The 19,596-nt window shown below is 37.7% G+C and overlaps 1 long non-coding RNA gene across 1 annotated transcript; it reads right to left on the reverse strand.

The window, feature by feature from the left end:
• Positions 1–8,811: 8,811 nt before the first annotated feature.
• Positions 8,812–10,594, reverse strand: LOC133864702 (uncharacterized). Its single transcript, XR_009899555.1, has 2 exons — positions 10,467–10,594; positions 8,812–10,028 (listed from the first exon to the last, which is right to left on the reverse strand). It is a non-coding gene; the product is annotated as an uncharacterized LOC133864702 (long non-coding RNA).
• Between the last annotated feature and the right edge of the window lie 9,002 nt (positions 10,595–19,596).

The following is a 19,596-nucleotide window of genomic DNA, read 5'->3' on the forward strand; positions in this document are numbered from 1 at the left end:
ATGTTGAGGTTTTGATATATATATATATATATATATATATATATATTAAGAGAAAAGAGGTGAGCAATATTTAGGTGTGTTATAAGGATGTGAATTAAAGAAGAGTAAAATCATATGTGTGCTTGATTGTATGACAATGTATTCTTATTTTTAAAGTATATTATGTGATGGATAATTTTAGTAGTACAAGAGTTGGTGTGTGAGCATTAAAATAGATAAATAAGAAATCATGTTTAATTCGGTAGCCGTTGCGATTTATAGGAAGAAATATGGTAGTAATAATGATTTCATAAGAATACTCTATTAATTCCCTATCATCATATAATGATTGTTATGCAGTTGTAAAGGAAAATATTTGGAGCAGAAACTAGTAAGTATCTCTATACTTTCTGAGGACGAAGCTGGTTGATTTTCCTATAATATTATGTTTACTGTTTTATTTACTTGCTTGCGCATGTGATTTTGCATATTTTATTATTTCTAATAACCTGTCTAATAACAAGCTGTTGGATCAAGATCCACGGTGGGTATGCGAGGCTTCACATGAGTTCCAAGGTTCTCAGTGAATGAGGAGATACCTGAAAAGAATAATAAATACAAAAACTGGTGTACCAAGGTCACCAGGGAAACCAAGGTTTCCAGGAGCCAAGGCTCCCAAAGATTATAATTAAAAGTTAAGTGAGGAAACCAAAGTTTCAAATAACACGCTAACCGTGCCAAGGCCAACAGAGTAGTGGAAAAAGGGAAATACCTAAAACTCTACACTTAAGACTGTCATTGCCATATGATTACATTTATGTTTATTTTATGTCTATGACTCGCGATCATGGATTATATTTTGTATATACATGTGATTACATGGCCATTGCATTATGTTGCATTAACTAAATAAATCAGCACTCATATTATTATTGAAAACAGCGGACTTACTTTAGTGTTTATGTTGTTTTCTTCTCTTTGTATGGTACTTGTAATGGTTCAGGCTATGAAGAAGAAGAGGATTATCAGGACTATCCCGACACATAGATGGTTCCTGGTTCAGTTTTGTAAGGCTGGATAGCCTATATTTTGGGACTACCCTGTTATAGTCCATTAGCCTATCTTAAAACAATATTTATAATTCTCCGGTTATATATATAGATTTTGGCTTGTGTAATTATTTAGCCCTGTGTGGCATGACTGGTATTACTATCTGTATAATTATGCTGACTGGTTCATTATATATATTTTGAGATATTTCAGTAGTAGCTCTGAGGTGTCAACCTATTCCCAATTCATATTACATTTATTCCGTTGCCAATAATTACCTCTGATAAGTTAGTAATGTCTTGTGGAAATTCGAAAATTTTCACTGACGCTTTTTGTAAAAGCGGGGCGTTACACATCCGTTCAAACGTCATGGCAACATGCCCGAACACTCTTCAGAGTTCCAGAAGAATCCAGGGTTCAAGTGCATCCATCCGGATGACGTGGCAATACCATCTAGACGCCAGTCAGTGTTCGACAAGTAAAAGGATTTCCTTTGCAGATACAGATATGGGAAGACAACTGCAACCATCAGGATGCTATCCTTGATAAGGCAAGGCGCGGAGAAGAATTTCAATAGTTCGGACATCAGGGCAACACTGTTCGGATGCCAGTCCTTATTATGAAAATTGCTTGCAGCTGAAGTGCAACCGTCTGGATGCTAGGGCAACACTGTTCGGACGCGGCCTTATTCAAGAAAGAAAATCAGCCCTTTTTGGAAAACTAATTGCACAGTTCACCATCCGAATGGCCTCAGCTTGCGTCCAGACGCTGCCTAGAGAAAACTGAATCAGAGTCGATTTATGTCTTCTGTACCCTATAATAGAGGCCTCTAGGCCTGTATTATTTATAGAATTCGGTATTGAATTCTCTACAGCTAGAGAGGGTGTTTAGGGAGATTTGAAGATCTGCTAGCTCTCTAGCTGTTGCCAATGTGTGATTTGATCAACTGTGAAGTCTATCTCAGGGAGGAGCCCTAAGGTAAAGGATTCCATTGAAGACCCCTTCAGGTAGGAGACCTGGTTGGGAGGCATTCGTTTATAGGTACACGTCAGAGTTCAAGGTACGACCACTGCGTCAGAGGTATGTGAGTGCTACTGCTTTGTAACTAGTTTTGTCTTTTGAATAGTGAAAATCCTGGGTTTGGCTGCCCTGGAGTGGTTTTTCTTTTAACTGAGTTTCCACTTAGTCAACAAAATATTTGTCTCCTTTAAATTTTGTATTTAACATTTTGTTGTACACTGTTCACACACACAGTTAAATTAGAAGTCTCTTTATTTTTCAGAAGGTGCATCCCCATGCCTTCTATATGTACGTCAGATCGTACGTCAATGATCGAATCATACGACGAACGTTCACATAACCCTAAATAGTACACGAACGTTCGAGCCTCGAGTACTGAACATTTGACAGGTTGCAAATCAGCTCATTCTTATCGCCTACGATTTTTCCCAATAAATACCACCCTTACCTACATCTTTCCTTCACCAATTCCCTTCCATGCACCTTGTTCACCCGTTTCTTGTGAGAGAGAAATTCTAGAGAGAGGGTGAAGTTTTGAGGATAATCCACCCTCACAAAGGTAAATCCTGATGCCTAGTCTTTCATGTTGTTAATGTAACGCCCAGTAAATTCAAGCTCTTAAGAAATCATTGATATTGTTGAGGAAACAATATCCATATATTTTTATAAGCAAACCTAAAGTTGTTTCGAAAAATTAAAAGATCAAAACCTAAAAACCCTTAAAAACTTAAAAGTTACATTTAAGCTTTAAACTTTGATTGAACCGAAAATAGGTCAAACGAACTCAGATTTAGATAATTCAAAGACCGTTGTACTTACAAAAGAAAGATCTATCATATGGCAAAAGTTAGTAAAAAAGCCCACCAGTTGACTTTTTGACCCGAGCCTAAAGAACCCAACTGTCAATATTAAACGAAAAACTGTCAAGAATAATATCTCCATGCTTCTAGAAACATTTATGTATAAAAAACAAGAGTAATGATGAAAGGATAGGATATCTCAAAAGTAATCATGAAAAGGAGGAAAAATCAATAAAGCAAGTGTGAACGCTGAAAGTGGATAAAAGATATTTTGGCTTTATAGACAGAAACTTTGACTTGACTGGAACTAAGTCAAAACGAACTCAAAATGAGACGAACCAAAAAGAGAAAATGTTTTTCATGAAGTCCTCTATCTACCTTCAAAATTTCAAGTCAATCGGAGTACGTTTGACCATCGAAATAATTCTCGGAGTAGGCTGCCCTCTAGTTGGACGAAAATTCTAAATTCCAAATTTACAAGACATTATCCAATAAGCTAATTCTTTTATTATATTTTGGACCTAAATACCCCTACCTTCCTCCTATAAATAAGCATGCAAGGCTCCTTGTTTTCCACACAAATCCTAGACAACTTCCTTGAAAGCTTTGTGCTTTGGTTTTCTCTCCCTTTTTCTCTCCTTCTACCACACAACCACTTCGGTGTTCTTGAAGTTATTTTTCTCTCCAAATCAAATTGGTAAGTAAATCTTGACACTTCTTCCTTACTATTTGATTTCATTACTTTTTATGAATTGTTTAAAAGACTCAATAAGCTTAAGAGATAAAAGAATTAAAGTAAAGGGTAATATAAACTGCTTTTACATTTAATTGTCCTCATGACTGATCTTATGACTTTCATGAGTTGATCGTATTTATATTTCGTATTTAAATTTCATTGTCCTCATGACTGATCTTATGACTTTCATGAGTTGATCGTATTTATATTTCGTATTTAAATTTCATTGTCCTCATGACTGATCTTATGACTTTCATGAGTTGATCGTATTTATATTTCGTATTTATATTTCATTATCCTCATGACTGATCTTATGACTTTCATGAGTTGATCGTATTTATATTTCGTATTTAAATTTCACTGTCCTCATGACTGATCTTACGACCTTCATGAGTTGATCGTATTTACTCTTATTGTCCTTATGATATATTTTAATCCTTCAAGTTCATATTTGGTGGTATTGGTCATATAGCCTCGTCATCAAATTATGAACCAAGGTTTTACGATTATCGTAAGTGATCGTCTCAAATATAATGAAGTGATGGATAATAATAAATATAAAGAGATGAGGGTCTATAAACAATGATTTGTTTGATAGATAATTGATTTGTATATTATTGCATGGATGGATTTTTATACAGAAAAGAAGTCTAAGGACTACACGGGGAAGAGGGTAAGTATGGATGTACTTACTGAGGAATGATTCTATGTTTCATTAGGACTGTGTGGTGTGTGTTTATTGCATGTGGTTGTTCATGCATTGCATGTTGTGTCCAATTAATATAACGGCTGATGAGATAGCCATCAACAAGCTGATGTAGTAGCAAGGGGAAGGAAGGCTAGTCAGTGGATCCAGGGGGTTTAGAGTGACCCAGGGGTGTCCGAAGTCCTAATATATAACTAATGCTGGGACCGGTAGGATTCCAGTGCAAACAGGTAAGACTTTAAGTGTGAGGCAAAGGACGTGAACGGGTTCAAATAACGAGAGGTCTGAAGTAAGATGATCCTAAAACACAAACTAAATAGTTACTACGATGCATATTCATACAACCCTTACATTTGCATTCTATATGAACTGTTATTAGATTGATGGTAACGTAGATATGAAAATAGATGACTCACTTGTTTGTCTATGCAAATATGATAACGCCATATTTGCATAGTTACTGATGCAGATCTGGAGAATGAAGGCATTGACCCATATGCCAGTTTTGATGGTTTTTGAAACCATTCAACGAGCGATTATGTGCTAGTTTAGAAATTACTAGTTGTGCTTATGTTTTGTTTTATGGCATGTAAATATGTATAACGGTGTCATGTTTAGCATGTTTTATGTTATAAGCTTATGTGCTATTTGTGGCACTAATTTTAATGCACCTAGTGTACATGTAAAGATAAACATAAGTAACTTTTAATAAATGTACCGAGGTAATTCAGTCAGCTCTAAATGTGTTATGCTATCAATTCCTAAGGCTTTAGAAGAAAAAAATATATATTCCGCTGTGAGAGTTTATCTCTGATGTAGTAATGTCACGTGGAAATCGGAGGTTTCTGCTTACGAATTTGCAGGCTCAAATTCGAGGCGTTACAGTTAATATTCCGTCTTTTTGAGTTTAGTGTTTTTACAAGTTTTAAGCACGCAAGTCTTATAGATTATCCCTTTTTAAAGGAATACACTTTTTCTAAACTAAAGTGTAAGCTCGCTTTTAATTTTCATAAATCCATCACGTTGATATGTTTTAAGAAGTTTTGGTTATGAGTTATTATGTTTGGGTAGAGTGTCTTTAGTTTTTCATGCATTATGGTACCACCGAACATTCCATAACCCTTGAATGAACAATCGCAACTCATGGATCGAATGCTCAATTCTAATGGCCGAACGTTCGACGATGCCAGAATCATTGAATAAGGATTTTAATAATAATGGGTTTAGGTTAGAATTTTTAATGGTTATTCACATATTAGGGTATGTTTCGCAGTAACGGGAGTTCAAGATGTCCGAGCTTATGGATGAGAGGGCGCGGTAAGTAAATACTTACAAAACTGATTTCACCGTAAAATGCGATATGTTAGCAAACCGCGCATGATTTGTTTTGCTTAATGATATGTCATAAGCTTGTTGAATTTCCATAACATCTTATAATTGTTTCAAAATGAGTATTACTTATTTTATAATGACAATAAATGAACTATACTTAATTGCATGGTACACCAATTCGTGTGGTAGAATGGCCATGTGCTTACTATACAGGCTTGACCCTATAGTCACATAGGTTACTTTAATGATGGGCCTTGGACCTAATGGTTGTTATGGTGACCCGCGCACCATATACGTGGGGGTCATGGTTACGGCTATGCTAGTAGTGTGGGCCACCTGAGGTCGGATTCAGTCGGGCTGCTAGTATATGATAGTATGCGTACATATCTGGGGCACTGGTGTTGAACTATGGGTCCCTCAGGACAACGCCAATCCTAAAAATAAAGAGTTAAGGGCTTGGATGGACCATATAGAGGATAACTATGACTTTATTTGTATATGTACAACATGTTTTCCTTGCATTAAAATATGAATGTTTGTCATCAAAATTATGTCTCAGTAACTATTCAAAACTATAAACCATTTTCAATAGGTGTAATAACGGGGCAACACACGTTATCTTTTTGAAAATTCATATTTATGATTTCGGAAACGAAATTGATACTTAAGGCTTATTACATAACTAGTCTTGTAATAATTTATTTACTAAGTCTTAGACTTATGCATTATTTTCCTTTCCTCATTTTACACCTCAGTGTTTTGAATTTAGCAGGTTACCAGTGTTTAAAACCGAAATATTTGGTATGATGAAGACACCATACCTATGTTAAGGTGTTTATTTTTTGAGTTAGAATGATATTGGACAACTATGGGTCTGTAATTGATGGTACTTATATTAAGGTTAAACTATACTTAGATTCTCAAAATCATGTTTTTTCCACTTTCCACATTAATTCACTTTGATAAGAAGTTAAGGGTGGTTCCACTAGAAAATTACCAATTAATTGTTCTAGAAAACTGCCAATAACTTTCCAAGTTAAGTAAAATAATTATCTAATTTTGGGGGCGTTACAAACTCTCCCTTTGGAGAGGATGAGATCACTGTGGTCTATTTTTTATAAAATAAGACTAGGAGGCGAACCATTAAGTTAACTAACAGTTATTTAATTTCACTTGGGCGTTACAAATGTGATCACCCAACATACCGAGATTTTGACCATGAAAAATCTCACTCTTAAATGCATCAACCTCCACTTCACATTTGAGTTCACATTCTTCTCATGAATGAGATGTAATGCTATAAGTAGTAGTGCATTCAAGTTATTCATATTGACAGTCCCTAGTACACCAACCAGGCAATACCTTGACCTCAGACCTCACCCGAGACAAGCTTTCTATCGATAGATAGATAGATATATTGAGAAAACGTTATGTTAGAATAACAACTCACATGGTCCGTTCAATGCATTGTAATTGCACCAACATATCAAGCAGAAGTCTCCATTTCACATTATCAAGATAGATCATCATGATTGATATATTATAACAATATCAAATGGAATGCTCAATTCCACTACTAACTACGTACAACAGTTTATAAGTTATAAAGTTTATATTAAGATCTTCTGAGTGATAATCTTATTAACACATCTTAAACAATATTCAATAGTAATAGTAATCAGTTGATGCATACATGTAAATAGTAATATGCCCAATTTTCTTGAAATAAATTAGAAAATAAACAATTTTGTTTAATAAACTAAAATGTCGTACAAAAGGAATTGGACTTTAGGGCATAAGCCTTAACAAACATCTCATAAATTTGAGAGACATCAAAACGCTATCGTAGTGAAAAATTGGATGATGCAGATGGGGAAACTGACAGACGCCATTGGTTGTACCACAACCCATGAGTAAAATTTGACTTATGAAAAATAAAGATGACTTATAATTTAACCGTGTGTGTGTACAACGTGTAACAAAATATCAAAAAATGCAGAATTTAAATGAGACAAATATTTTGTTAACGAAGTGGAAACTCAATTAAGAGAAAAACCACTCTGGGGCAGCCAAACCAAGGAAATCCACTATTCAGAAGACAAAGCTAGTAACAAGACAATAACACTCACATACTCTTATGTAACGATCGTATCTTGCACTCTGACATGTATCCCAACGTGAACGCCTCCCAACCAAGTCACCTACTTGAAGGGGTCTTCAATGGATTTCTTTACCTTAGGGCTCCTCCCTAAGATAAACTTCAACAGGAGCACAGCAACAGCACAACGGCAATGGCTTGAGAGCTAACTGATTAGCACAATAACTCCTAAATTATACTCTCTAAGCTCTAAGGAATTCAATACCTTCTTACAAATTACATGCCTAGAGGCCTCTAATATATAGGCTATAGAAGACCTCAATCGAGTCTGGAACGATTTTCTCTAGGTGGCGTCCGGACAGTAGCTGAGAGATTCCAGACCGACAACTATGCAACCGGCTTTCCAAAAGTGCTGATATTCTATCCTGAATAGGGCCGCGTCCGGATAGTGTTGCCCTACCGTCCGGACGATGTTAGCCCTGACGTCTGGACAGTTGCAATTCTTTTCCACGTCTTGCCTTATCAAGGATAGTGTTTGGACGGTGTAGACCTGTCATCCGAACGGTTACAGCTGTCTTCCCATATGTGTCTGCGAAGGAAATCTTTTTACTTTTTGAAAACTGAATGGCGTCCGGACGTGTTGCTGAGACATCCGAACGAATGCAACCTTGAACAGTTTGAAGCTTCTGGACACTGATGGGAGTCCGGACAGAATAACCACGTCGTCTGAACCGATGTTGCTTGATTGATGAGCGTCTGGACGGAATAACAATGTCGTCTGGATGGATGCAAGGGATCTGACTTCACTGTCTTGAATTCCGCACAGAATCTTCTTGAAGCACAAAATTGAAGTGTAGACTCTGAATAACAACAGCATCCCTGATTAAAAAGCAACATTATATAGAAGTTATTTTGTCCAATAGAATGCAGCCAATAACAAACTAACAAACTAACAAACTCCCCCTTTGGCCATTATGGGATAAAAATCACTTGACCGGTTTAAAAATACAATCCCGGTCCAAAACAAAAAATACTCCCCCTTTTGTCTCAAAAGGACAAAAGGTAAAATAGAGCATTTAAAAACCAGCAATAAAATTACTCCCCCTTCATATCTCAACAAGACAAGGGTAAACAGAGTAAATTAATCTAGAGTTATAAAAATATTACAATAATCCAAAACAGAGAAAAAAAAAATGTCTTAAAATAAGCTAAAAAAGAAAGAAAAAAAATCAATCCTCCTCAGCAATGGTTGGATGATCCTCGTCATCACGAGACAGATGATGGTGCTGGAGCCACTCCTGGATATCCAGCTGACACTGTTCCACGCGGAGGTTAATAGAGTGAACCACCCACTACATCAAACTCATACCTCCCTGAAGTGACTCGAGAGAAGCTAGAATTTGAGTCAAAACTGCATCAAACTGTGGAGGTGGAGGAGGAGTCTGTGAAGATGATGCTACAGTAGGCATCTCAACATGAATAGGAGGAGGTTGAGGAGCTTCATCTTGACCTTCATGCCTCAGTTGGGCATTTGACTTCATCAGGGTCTGATTGCCGAGGGGGTCCTGTATTTTCATCTTGGGCTCTCCAGAGATATCTATCCCAAACTAAAGGATAATCTACGTGATCAAGCATGTGAATGGAAGTCCTGTAGTATTCTTATCTCGGGCCTCCAGTATAATATTGAAGATATGCTTGCACAGGCAAAATGGCAACCTCGTGATAATGGCATATAAAAATTGAGCCCTCTTCTGAATCAGATCACTCCTACGAACAGTAGGCCAGAGATTGTGCTGGACAATCTTTGCGAGCAGGCGGTGCAGGGGAGAAAAGGCACCAATTCTGATATTTGTAGCTCGCTCCTCGCCCTGTGGAATAGCATGAAAAAACTCCCTAAGATCCTCCAAAGTGGGAGCCTCCACAATCTCATTAAATGGACTGGCAAAAATATGAAGAACTATTACACCAATAATCGTGCTGATGACTTGTGGATCAATTTGAAGCACATGCCCTTCTATAGTGGACTGAAGGAAAATGCCACTCTCTTCATCCTGCACAACTTCCAGATGCGCATAGAATTCTTTGACCAGCCTGGTGAGCACAATGCAAGCATAATTGTAGAGGTAGCCCTAGTGATAGGTCTGAATGATGTCATTAATAACATCAAGGGGTGCTACTAAAACATTAGCCCTAACAACATTCCTCTCTAGAATAATTGGCATGTTTGTTATTCTGGCTTTGGAAGCAGCAATGCCTTCCTCTATCCTCTGGCGAACTCTGCGTTGTGAACTGCCGACAGACATGATTCTGCAAAATAAAATTCAACCATTTTGGCAAAAAAAAAAATAACAGTAATGAAATTAGTTCCTGTTAGTCCCAAAAATTTTGGCATTATAACGGCAGTAAAATGGACTTCCCAAAATAAACAAATATGCAATAATATCCCAACACAGCCCAAATAAATGATAGAACAAATATTCCAATCACAACAGCAAAGAAAATACTCAAGAATATCCCACATTTATCTCAAAATATTAAAAGATTAACAGTTAATTAAAACTGAAAATAATGCAAAAGATGACACAAGATACCTAGAATGAAGAAAAAATGCACAAGAGGACAAAATAAGCCAAGAACTCATGAGAAAACAAGAGAAAAAGCAAGTTAAACGCACCAAAATCCCAAGAAAAATCGAGAAAAAGAAGTGGACTATGCGGCAGCTAGGGAGAAAAGCGATACTTAAACCTGTAGGGTAACCGTCCAGACACATCAGTAACCCGTCCGGATGCGGGCTGCCACATAAGAATATGGCAGAACCGCGTACTTCTGGACATGTCACCTGATCGTCCGGCCGTCTGAGTCACACCCATCTGGACTTAAGAGGAGATTGTCTGGAAGCTTCACACTGAAAAAAAAAAAATACAATTAAGGAAAATTTGTAGAAAAATTATTTTCCCTAAAGTCAACTTCAAAACACACATGTATAATTAACTGAGTCAGATAGCATTTCAAAAATATCCAGAGATATAATTGAGCGTTAAGAGTTCAATTAGCACAAAATTCCCTGTAGATAGAAATTTTAAATAAATTACTCAACTCATGCAATGCGTGTGTGTGTAAAGACTTTCTCAATAAGGTATGAAGTTTACTAATATGACTTAAAGCAACTGAATTTTCTAAGAGAGAAAATTAATGATATATCAGTCAAAAGTCAAACCTTATATTACTATGGCCTAGCAACCCTCATCTGATATACTCCTCCTAAGATGCAACACTTTTCTTTTACTTAGTCCTTTATTGACCGTATATTTTCGCAATGATTGGTCACTGATTGTTTCCTTAGGGACAAGTTCAAGAAAAGATTTATAGCGCAATAAACAATGGATCTTTTTATTTATCCATATTTACTGATTTTTTGAAAGCTTTTTATCATTTAGTGCTGCAACTTAGAGAGAATGCTAGAATTTTTAGGTTCTAGGTTCAACTAGCAAGTTGGTCAATTTGACCATCTCACAAAAAAATCTCTCTCATCAAAATTTTCAGAAGCAAAAAGTCAAAGAGAAAAAAAATGTTCCTTAGGGGAGCCTTGGATAGTGCACAAAATCATCGCATGAGAAAAGTAATTATCTAGCATTAAGATGTACAGGAAAACTTGGCAAATATTAGACATAAACTCTCAATCATACATAAGCATAGTTAATTAATACACAATGAACTGAGGTATCAAGCAAAAACACATGCAATATCTACAATGCCCAAAAAAGGAAAAAAAAAAAAAAAAAAAAAAAATTCTTGCATCTTCTCCCCCAATTTTTTATTTATTTATTTTTATTAAAACCAATAAAAACTTGCTACAAAGGTGAATGGAGAATCATAAACCTAGCATGTGGTAGGATCAAACCTGTCTTCAAAGAGAAGGGATCAAAATTACCAATACAGAAAAACAGTCGCCCAACGTGCTTTTTCTATCATCCCCAAATAGTGCCTACAAAATTTTCTCAAGAGCAACAAGAGAAATAGAGGGTAAATAACAATGGCTCCTAAATTGCAAGGCAAACAAAGATATGACATGTAGAGAATAATGCAATGCAATCAAACCTGATGCTCTAGAATTAGGAACCAAATCCTAGGCATGTGTACCCTCACCAACTAGGTGAGTCCATTCCCCCTCAAGGGGTGAATGTCTCTGCCTTCTTTCTAATCCATGCCTGCCTCCCTTGTGGTGGTTGTTGACAAGACTTCATCTGATGATCCATCCACCATATCATACTCTGCATCCATATAGGTAGCTCCCTATAGAATTGATCATCCTCAATCTTCTGTGGCTTCTTCATGAAGTGCCTTGATTTTTTAGTCTTGGGTTTGCCATTCTAATTGACAGGAACAAATCTATGTTGATGCCGCTGATGCTGAGGAGTCTGGTACCTTGGAACCTGATGCCATGGAGCTTGATACTAGGGAGTCTGATGCTGGGCTAGAGGTCTAGTGCCGAAATTAGCTTATCTTGGCACCTCTTTCTTGACCTTTGAGAAGAGAACACTGGGGTCGGATGTGCTCGTTTAAGCCACAGTGGTGGCATATAGAAGGTCATCTATTGGTGGGGGGCTTTTGAGTGGCCTGAATATCTCCACCAATTACTTCCTTTCCTTTGTCCACGACTATGAGTGCTGGCTCGGGGACTATGGGCTTGACAAACACAGTCTTAGAAGTAGAGGGAATGTCAAAGGGAGGATCTACATACCTGAGTCTGGTCTTGTCTGTTGGGCTCTTCTAGATTGACAGCATATGTTTTAGCTTCTCATTAGTGACCCACTCCAACTGTAGTTGTGTCTCCAGTAGGTTCTCCTCTAGATCTTGTATCTTGAGCAGCAGCAAACTTTTCTCAGTCTGTAAACTGTTCAGCTCATGAATGTGCTGCTTACGAGTCTCCCTCAACTTCTCGAACTCCACATAGAGGATTTTATAGGCCTCTTTGAGTTCTTCCCTGTCTTCATCACTATGCTCAGAGTAGTAAGAATCCTCCTCTTCTTCTTTGGACTCATCACTGAGAGTCACATTGTAGGCCTTCCCTTTTCCCTGCTTAAGGTTCCTACAATCAACCCGTATATGCCCAAAACCTGAGCATTCAAAACATCTGGGGCCTCTTGGGCCTTTCTTCTCAACTTCTTCAGGTTTAGACTCTTTGACACGTAACCCAACGTGAACACCTCCTAACCAAGTCACCTACTTGAAGGGGTCTTCAATAGATTGGCTCCTCCCTAAGATAGACTTCAACATGAGCACAACAACAACACAACGACAACGGCTTGAGAGCAAACTGATCAACACAATAACTCCTAAATTATACTCCCTAAGCTCTAAGGAATTCAATATCAAATTCTTACAAATTGCATGCCTAGAGGCATCTATATATAGGCTACAGAAGACCTAAATCGAGTTTGGAACGATTTTCTCTAGACGGCTTCTGGACGGTAGCTGAGAGTGTCTGGACAGACGACTATGCAATCGGCTTTCCAAAAGCACTGATATTCTTTCTTGAATAGAGCTGCGTCTGGACGGTGTTACCTTAGCATCCGGATGGTTGCACTTCTATTGCACGCAATTTCCGTAATAAGGACTGGCGTCCGAACGGTGTAGCCCTGACGTCCGGACGGTTGGAATTCTTCTCCATGTCTTGCCTTATCAAGGATAGCGTCCGAACGGTGTAGACTCATCGTTCGGACGGTTGCAGCTGTCTTCTCATATCTGTGTCTGCGAAGGAAATCTTTTTACTTTTCAAATACTGAATGGCATCCAAACGTGTTGTTGAGACGTACGAACGGATGAACCTTGAACATTTCGAAGCTTTTGGACACTGATGGGAGTCTGGACGGAATAACCACGTCATCCAGACCGATGTTGCTTGACTGATGAGCATCCAGATGGAATAACTACATCGTCTGGACGGATGCAAGGGATCTAACTTCACTGTCTTGAATTCCGTACATAATCTTCTTGAAGCACAAAACTGAAGTGTAGACTCTAAATAACAACATCATCCCTAATTAAAAAGTAACATTACATAAAAGTGATTTGGTTCAACAGAATGCAACAAATCACAAATTAACAACTTATACGACCTTTAAGTTAACTGCAGAAGCTGAATGGTAGTGGGCCTCTAAGAAAGAACACTTACAATAAAAATTAGGGCAAGGAACCCTTATTACCTGGAAGAATTTTAAGGAGCCTTTATGGATCGATTCTTCTCGTAGTCAACTCGTTTGGCCAAGCATCAAGAGTTCACAGATCTCAATCAATTTAGAGGGACACTCATGGTCTGTAATACCCCAAACATTTATTAGCGTTAAGAAACCTTTAATCAGTGTTAATGAGGGATTAGGGTTGGATGAAGAGGTAATTTTGATTCTTTGTCCTAGTCGAATGTTCAACCAGGGAGCACCAAACGTTTGATATCACAGTACACCGAACGTTCAAAGCTTACGTCATGAATGTTTGAGGATTTGACGTATGTTCACGAAAAGTTTGACCAGGGACCATCGAACGTTCAATTGTATGTCAGGAAAGTATAGGACATGCTTGTAGGTGTATGTCCAAACAGTATATCGAACGTTCGTTATAAAGGATGAATGTTCGACTAAAGTACACCGAATGTTCGATAGGAAAGCCGGAACGTTCGATGAGAGTCTAAGAAATTTTATTTTTGCTACCTCAACCTTTTTTGAAATACATGGTAACTAAAGGGAAATTATTACGATAATAATTATGGGATCAATTATGGTGAAAATATTAAGGTAGGATTCCTAAAGGGCAAGAAAGCACAAAAAATACTAACTTAAGAGGAAAAACATTGGATTTTCGAATCCCAAGAAGACACTAAAAAATATGGTTACTGTTAGTATTTTATATTGGCAACATTCTGGTTGACAAAAACACTTTATGTAACAGTTGCTTTTTAACAAGATTATCAATTCTATTCAGAGTCTTCAAGTAATATGGACAGTGTGTCATTTCATGCCATGTGTATGGTTACAAGTTTCTAAGAAGATGTCTATGAAGATTCCATGCAATTTCCAAGTCAGAACAGCCGGTTCCTGTGCAACCGTCCGGACGGGCCTTTGAAGGTGTCCGTACTCCCCGCAGTGTCTAGAAGCTTCAGCATTGAAGATGTCCGGATGTCAGAGCAACACCATCCGGACGCTAGGTCAAGCTATTCAGAGTCCGAGCAGAATTTGGATTTCATGTTCAGACACGGATCGGGAAACAGCAACCGTTTGGACGGAAGGGCAACACCGTCCGGACGCTTTTCAGGTTTCTAGGAAGATTTCTGCACACGTCTCAGTGTTTTATCATAACTCTTTGCTTGAGTATTGGATTAAGATGAAATTGGTGTCGTTGGAAAGCTAAGAAAAAATCCTACAACTTGAATGACTGGATAGGAAATAGAAACGTCCAAACGGCCCACCGTCCGGACGGCCGCCATAAATTTGAGAAATTTCAGAATTCCTTTTCAGACACGAAAATAGTTAACCGTTCGAACGCCCAAGACTGTCGTCTGGACGCGCGTGCCAAAGACTCCGAATTTGAGTTGAAAAAGGATTTGTAAAGTCTATATAAAGAGAGCTAAGCATGTATTATGTATAGAATTTGGTATTGAATTCTCTTAGCTTTGAGAGGGTGTTTAGAGAGAATTGATGATCCTCTAGCTCTCAAGCCGTTGCCGGTGTGTGTTCCTTGTTCGTGTGAAGTCTATCTTAGGGGTTGGCCCTAAGGAAAATGAATCTATCAAAGACCCCTTCAAGTAGGAGACTTGGTTGGGAAGCGTTCACGATGGGCTTCATGTTATAGTTAAAGGTATGACTACTGCAATGGGTTTTGTGAGTACGAGTGCTTTGTAACTTGCTTTGTCTTTGGATAGTGGATTCTCTGGGTTTGGCTACCCCATAGTGGTTTTTCTCTTTACAGAGTTTTCACTTCGTCAACAAATATCTTGTCTTCTTTTAAATTTCGTATTTAAGATATTTTGTTGCACACAAAAACACACTTGGTTGTTAGAATTCATTTTTTATTTTTCAATTACCATGACGTGCTTCTTAAAAAGAGCTTTCTGGAATGGGGTCGCACGCGAAATTCTGAGACACGAAGCAAAAGTTATGCCTATTTTACAAAACATTGCACGAAGCGGTTAAACTTCAAAAAAGTCAACTGCGAACGTTCGACCATGTATCAGACACGCATATGAGATTTTTTAGCTATAAAAATGGTGTTTTGGGCCTAAGGTTCCATTATGTGCATCCCCAACCCCAAGAACGAGCCAACAACCTCTAGAGAGAGAGTGAGAAATGGAAGAGAATAAGAGATTTTTTGATAGTCTTGCATGATTAACCTAATGTTTAGAGAAATTATTGTAGATCCATGTGTGTTTAGAGATGTATTATGGTAGATTTGTTGTTGGGTTAGAAGATCTAAGTTTACCAGTTTGATATTATGAGTTTAATGTTGCTTTATGGAAACATTAATGATGTGTTAGAGATTATATGTTTATGGATGAACATGTATATGTATGGAGGCTATATTTGGGCTTAGAATCATATTGATAAGTGAAATCAAGCTTTGGATTATGTTAGGATAGGTAAAGTTATGACCTTTTTAGAAATGGGGATTTTGCCAAACTAACCGAACGTTCGATGTCGATCGTTTGACATGGATATCGAATGTTCGATGCCGATCATTCGACACTAGTACCGAACATTTGATGGTCATGCAAGATGACAATTTTGCCCTCAGAATAGTTTTAAGAGTATTTTAGTTTAGATTAAAATTGATGATAGATTTGGACATTGTGAATTGTCAAGGGATTTATCCAGTTGAAATTCATGACCCATGTGAGTTTTTACTCACATGGATACTTGTTATTATTTTGCCTGCATAGCATAATTATTTTGTGTACCAAAATATGCAAGTTTACAACTCACATGAAATATATTTTTAATTATTATGAACTCTATTTTGTGAAAATGAGTGATTAATGACAAGATAATAAAATTGAGGGAAAACTACAATTTACCCCCGTGAAGTTTACACTGATTTGCAATTTTGGTACTAATGTTTAGATTGCTTCAATTGCACCCAAGAAAGTTGCAAAAATTTACAATCCACCCCCTTCTGTCCAATTGCTTCGTCTGATGAGATAGAAATGCACCCATGTGCGCAGCACGTGACTTTTTTAGACATAAGCTGACAAAAATGACCTCATTTATTACAAAAACGCATTGTTTTGGTAAAACAACAAAAAAAAAAAAAACTAAACTCCACGTACGTCCTCGTCTTCTTCAATTAATTGCAACATCCATGTAAACTCACCACCGTCCAGTCTGCACAGAGTTGGCAGTTACACTTAACCGATTGGTAGTTAGACTTACAATCAGATGGGCAGTGGGTAAATTGAAAACGTGTTGAATGGTATCATGGTATGGTTCAATAGAAGCGGTATTATATATTCAAGGGAAGGTCTTTAGAATCCATCATTCTTCGGTAGAAGAAGCTCGTTCCTTCTATTCTTCTGCATCAGATCTTCTCTCTCTCTCTACTTCAAAAAAAGAAGAAAAATATCTTCTCTTTCTTTCTCTCTACTCATTACGAATGGAACTAGTGGGGAAGAGAAAGGGTGGTTGAGGCATCTATATAGACCCTCCTACAAGTTCAAGTTAAATGCTCCACGACATCTATATAGACCTTCCTTCCTTTTCTGCACTCACGAGTAATCCTATCTTCTCTTCGCCTTTTCTTTCGAGTCTATTTTGGTTAATTATATGCTTTGTTAGTGTTTTCTTGGGAAAATGAAGGAAAGCATAGGAAAACCTTTGCAGCTCATTACCATCCTTTCTTCAAACCCATTTCTGTTCAAACTCAACTTAGAGAAACGTCTTATCCCCTCCTGTGATAAATTGAAAGTTACTCATATTCTTGCCACCTCACCCATCCTCAATTCTATACCCACGTTGCTCAGCTTCCCGGCCCATTAAAATTCCTCTGTTCACCCCTGTTTTACCCAACCAAAACAGAGGCCACTTACTGCAGCATTCAAGCCTTCAATCTGGTCCTGGTCTAAGTTCTATTGTTTTAATCTCTTTGTTTTTTGTGAGACTGGAAATAGTTTGTGAAGAAAACTATCGACATGTGCCACTGAAACAAGGCACAACCCATTATTGGGGACCCACAAGTGTTGAACGATGGTGATGGTGAGCAAAAGCACATAGGCTCTACTTTTGTTTTGTATAAAATATATAGATATACTTACTGTTTCACCGACAGCAATACCAGCTCTTTTTTCAACAACAATGATGAAGAAAGGTAACTCAGAGCCATGTTGATGGAAATATTGTGATCTCTACTCCTTTGTTGTGCATGAATGGCAGCTGTTGAAACATCTGCATTGCCAGTGCTCTACGCGGAATTACCCCACTACCTGATGCTTGCCGTGTGGGCTAGCAGATGTTTCAACAATTGCCAGCCTGCCATTCATGCACAACACTAGAGGTAATTCCACATATAGCCACGACCAAAGCTAATGTCCCTAAGCATTACCCAAATCTTTGGTCGTAGATTCCTAGTATATGAAACGTACACACATAAAAAGAGTTGGGGACTTCTTTGTGTCAATGTCTCAAAGTCCACTTTTTCCCCATATATAAATTTCTAAATAATTAAGCTGATGTTTCTTGATATCTGTCCCTCATATTTGGCCTTTCCCATAGCATTCATAGCTAGTTTTCTTCAACTATGTTATCTTGGCTTTCTGGGTCTTCACTATTTCATTGGTTTTAAGCAGCGATGAATGCTCTGGCAGAAACGTGAGGGCATTTTCTTGCCCCGTAATGATTATACGTGAAAATGCTGCACCTTCCATTTTCACGACTCTGTTTATTAAATTAAAAAACAATTTGGACATTGACAAGGCTGCAAAACCAACCTCAGACACCATGCGAAGCTAGCCACACGAAACATATTAGTTCAGACAAGCCTACAGGCTACAAGTCTTCCATCTTCTCTCATTTTCAGATTTCTTGGTCTTGTATTTTTTCTTTCTATAACTTGTACTACTTTCTGTACCTTGTACTTGTTCCTCTTATTTTATTTCCTCGTAACTAATACACACCTCAATATATATGGAATGGAGGACCCGATCCTTGCATGTTTTTTCAGCAAACATACTTTCAGTTCCTTTATTCATATTATTGTTCACCTCTGTTTTCATGTTCTTAAACAAAGCTTTATTCCAAGCTTCCAAAAAGATAATGAGAAAGCCTTCTGCATAAGACTCACCAGCTATATAAACAGTTATACATTGTTTATAAATTAATCCACAACCCATTATTAGAACGGTTACGGAGGGTGCCAGAACATCACGCAGGGACGCCGCCTTCTCGTCCAGGCCAACGCCTGCAAGCTACTTTTGTGTAAGCTGGTTCAGCTGGAGGCACCAAGAGAAGACCGAGAGATTTGCGTGAAAAGAAAAAGGAAGACGATGACGAGTTCAAGGGTTAAAAAATGTTGTGTTTTAAATAGAAAGGAGGGCATCTTGGTCAAGTTTCATCCAAAAAATGTACGTGCCACGCACGTGGTTGGACTTCCGTCACTTCAAATGATAGTTTTGGACAGAAGGGGGTGGATTGCAAATTTTTGCAACTTTCTTGGGTGCAATTGAAGCAATCTAAACATTGGTACCAGAATTGCAAATTGGTGTATACTTTAGGGGGGTAAATTGTAGTTTTCCTTAAAATTGATGATTTTATGAAAAGGATGCATGTAAATGACGATGAATATTAAATTGCATCGTATGACATGTAAAAATATAAAGACTCCAAATTAATGTGTG

The sequence above is a fragment of the Alnus glutinosa genome, chromosome 1 (genome assembly GCF_958979055.1).
Source record: "Alnus glutinosa chromosome 1, dhAlnGlut1.1, whole genome shotgun sequence".
NCBI classification, from domain to species: domain Eukaryota; kingdom Viridiplantae; phylum Streptophyta; class Magnoliopsida; order Fagales; family Betulaceae; genus Alnus; species Alnus glutinosa.